General features: G+C 44.5%; 1 pseudogene; it reads right to left on the bottom strand.

Annotated features, from left to right (window-relative positions):
• Positions 1–1,483: 1,483 nt before the first annotated feature.
• Positions 1,484–3,735, bottom strand: LOC144173413 (uncharacterized; annotated as a pseudogene).
• Positions 3,736–4,105: the final 370 nt, after the last annotated feature.

Genomic DNA, 4,105 nt, shown 5'->3' with positions numbered 1-4,105 from the left:
GCTTAATTTTGGACACTTTCCAATCTTCCGGCAAGACTCTAGTTGAAAGAGACAAATTAAAAATAATAACAAGGAATTTGGTGCACCACTCCGCGTATCTTTTTATAAAAGCATTGGTATATCATCAGGTCCAGGAGATTTTTTTTTTATCTAAGTTAAGGAGTAGATAAAGTATACCGGGTTCGGTAATTATGACATCCTCAAGAGATGGCAGCATTTTATATTTATCGAAAGGCGGGGTAGTTCCGTCATCAACTGTAAATACGGACTTGCAATTTTCGTTAAATGAATTCGAGATTTCTGTAGAATCCGAGGTACATATGTTATCTATTACGAAAGTGCTAGTTTCCGAGTGTTTAGAGGTTATACTTCGCCAAAATGTGGAGGGCGATTCTTTAATCATGCTACTCAAGCGCACTGTGTAGAATGTACGCCGCTCTGTTTGCATTAGGTCTTTTAGTTTACGAGAGAGCTGGGAAATTTCTTCCTTTAGCTTCGTATTACGATTTATTTTGAACCGTTTGTTCGGGCGATTGATTTTCCTTTTCAAATGAATGATGTCTCGGGTGATCCATGGATTCGAGGGATCTGCTGGTCGATACCGGAAGGGAACATAGAGGTGAATGCATGCGTGTACTGTGTTCTTAAATTTCACCCAGAGAGAGTTAGCGTCGCACATAATGTCCGAAGAAGTACTCAAAAAGCGATCATACACAGACTCCAATCTGTCTAGTATACAAACATCGTTAGCAGCGGAAAAAATTGGTACACGAGTCGTTTTCAACTTTGTCTTTGGGAGAGAGAAACTAAATTGAGCTAAGACACACTTATGATCTGAGAGACCTTCCAGTACCTCACACTCATGGTCACCGTCAATATTGGACCGAACAAAAACAAGATCCAGTATTGATTTGCTCTCTCCGTGAATACGTGTATACTCATGAACTAGTTGAACCAAATCAAAACGAAATGCAATATCAATTAACACCTCGTTGTTAAAAGTATCATGCGTACCAGAAGAGAAAGTGGGCCATTCAATACCGGGTAGGTTGAAGTCACCACAGAGCACAAGTTTCGTGTCTTTCGCTATCTGGAGACCAATGTATTCCTTTAAATTCTGCAAAGCATCAATTCTGGTACGAGGGGGTCTGTAAACAACACCAATGACCAGGCACTTTCCGTCGCGACACATTTTACAAAATAAGGCCTCAACACCAACGGGGTCGGCCATTCTAGCAATTTGTATGTTATTTTTAAAGAGTAACGCCACACCGCTTCCCCTGGAATCACGATCTTTGCGATAAACACGATAATCTGGGGGAACAAATTCGCTATCATGGATTCCCTGGTGAAGCCAGGTCTCTGTCAGTGCAACAATGTCCGGATCATGTATCGATATCAGATGTTCTAGGTCAAGTGTCTTGGTTACAATACTACGGCAGTTAACATTTAGTAGCGTTATATAAGGGGATGCGAAAGGTTGTCATATGGCTGATCGTTTTAGAAGAGGCACCTCATCATTTTTTTCTTTGTCGCAGATATTACATAGTTCCATTCACAGACACCTTATCAAAAACCAGCTTTACGTCCTCTTTCCGCTTGCGGTTTTCACTTGTGCTTTCCCAAAGTTTTTTTCTGACTTTACGAACATTCTGGGAGAAGTCTTCTGTAATGTACATGTCTGTGTTCTTTAGTTTAGGGCAGTTCTTAAATATTAAGAGTTTTTCGCGAAAATCGACAAGCTTCAAAATGACGGGGCGAATTTCGTTCAGTTTTTTAACTCCTAACCGGTGGCACCTTTCTACTCCTGAAACACTCATTTTTAAGGTTTCCTTAAAAAATGTGTTAACCACGTTCTCGTGCAAGGATTCCAGATTCATTCTGTTCTTCTTTTAAGCCGTGAATAATGATGTTATTTCGCCGGCTGCGATTTTCAAGATAGTCAATTTTATCTAACACGAAGGTAACGTCGTTTTGAACCTTCGTGATAGTTGATTCGAGCACGCCGCCTGTATAAACAGTGCCTAACGCGTGAGCGAAAAATGGCCAAACAGCCACTCTCCTGTTGCTCTCTCCTACCCTTCCCCGCTCCGTAGCCTTCCAGCGTGCTTTCGTGTCCGCCAGCCAGCGCCGCTTCTCGGAAACTATGCAAAATAGTGGGAAGTTTGTTTAGCGTTCCCGAGGCGGCGCTCCTACGCCTTCTTGTTCTTCTAAGTCTGTCACTGATAAAACTTCCTTTGTCACGAAGCGAAATCCCTTGCGCTGCCGCAGGCTGATGCCGGCTGTGCGCGCTTATCTACTCGGATGACAGGCCCTGAAATTTTCTGAGTGGGGCATCCCCCCTCTATCCCCTCCGAATTTAGGTATTGTTTTGACCCCCCTGTTCGCACTCCGCATCGGTACGCACTTCTAAAATTGAGGACTATACTGTAGAAGCGCCCGGACAGCGTGGCGGGATCGCAGCTGCTTATCCTTTTGTTTCCTACAATTTTCTGAAGTTTACAATCACGTGATATTATTGGAAAGTAATCGTAGAAGTAAGCGCCTGAACAAAAAACGTGCACGCAATTTTTTCTTCTCTAAATACTCCAGAAAGAAAAATATCAGTAAAATAATGGCTGCCCCATCCAAAAATATCGTTTTTCTGTTAGCTATATGTCTACCCGACAATCAGTATGTTCTTAGACTATTTCAGTCCGCCTCCGTCTTTATCTTTGGAAAAATGCAGCAAGTATTAAGCGAGCGACACGTTGAACGAGATCCCCAGTGCGCCACAGAACTAGCGCCCCGTCACGGCTAAGATGTAAGCGAAACGGCCCTTGAAGCCCAACAGGCAAGCTGACAGACACACGTCGTAGAAGTGGGTGCAGCGTTCGCGACCCGCGAGCAGTGACGTAAGGCGAAATGTCCGCCGGAACGCGCCACATAGCGGATCAGTGCCTGAACTAAGCGTCCCTACCCTTCCCATTGAAAAGCGCGCGACGCGTCAGGCAATGTTAATACAGGCGGCGTTGATTCGAGTGACTGAATTTTTTCACCGAAACCGGCAAGGCGAGCGACGCAAACTTCTAATGAATCCAGCCTATCGTTGAACTGCGCGAAAGAGTCGGTTAAGGCTTTCTGCGCATCACCAAAAGGGTTCATCTGTTTCATTATTTCTTTTTGGCTATTAAGTACGTGAAGAATAAGTTCACGGTCAGTGAGAGTAGAATGAAGCTGGCCTTCATTGTCCGAGCTCACAGAGTCCGGCCCTGGGTTCTGCTCGACGTCACCGCATCTCAAAAGAAGATTAACAAATGCGCGGAAACTTAAAGAAGACAACGCTCGTTTCACACAAGTGGGGCAGGGCAGCAGCAAAAGACAAACATCGTCACTTCGAAAAGGTTTGGCCTCAGGCAAGCGACTAACCTGCGCCAAGAAAAGGATGTTCCGGTTGAACATCGTTGCAGCCACGCTGCCGCCGTTCCCACTGAAGAGTCCGGGAGGCGGTGGGGAATTTATGAGCTGTTGTTGCTATGACGTCACTCGGCCACTGGCGCTGTACTCGGTAAGGACGGCGAGCGTCTCCCTGGGTGGATCCTTGATGTGGCAGAAGTGTGACGATTGCTCGTTTTCTTCTTGAAGCAAAGTCGGGTACGGGTTATCAGGGTGGTCCACGTGCTTCCATGAGTGAGCGTGCCCGGTGAATGCGATGCTGAAGATCTGCGCCAAGAAAAAGATGTTCCGGTTGAACATCGTTGCAGCCACGCTGCCGCCGTGCCCACTCTTCACTTTATTAATTGCATTTATTGCATATATTTAGTGCATTTATTTCACTTTTTTGGAGGAGTAACTCGAGGAGGAGAAAAAGAAGGGGTGCTCACATATACGAGGTTCATCGTCACATACTACCGTATACTACATATATAAGCGGTTGAAAAAACGAAAAAAAAAAACATTGAAATCCTTGCAAAAAAAACAGCTTTTGTTGTTTTAACCAAGATTAAATTGTAAAATAAAACGATTTTTCCCGCAGAATTCTTTTGTGATGCTAATCATGCTGGGCGTCCGGAAACTCCTGTCTAACGTCGTAGAATACATTGCCTGCTAGGTTAATTTGGTAAAA

This window comes from Haemaphysalis longicornis, unplaced genomic scaffold (genome assembly GCF_048455015.1).
Source record: "Haemaphysalis longicornis isolate Haplotype H1 unplaced genomic scaffold, Haemaphysalis longicornis Haplotype H1 scaffold_3, whole genome shotgun sequence".
Classification (NCBI taxonomy): Eukaryota; Metazoa; Arthropoda; class Arachnida; order Ixodida; family Ixodidae; genus Haemaphysalis; species Haemaphysalis longicornis.
The sequence above is the reverse complement of the archived record's forward strand: the minus strand, read 5'-3'. Positions and strand labels throughout refer to the sequence as shown.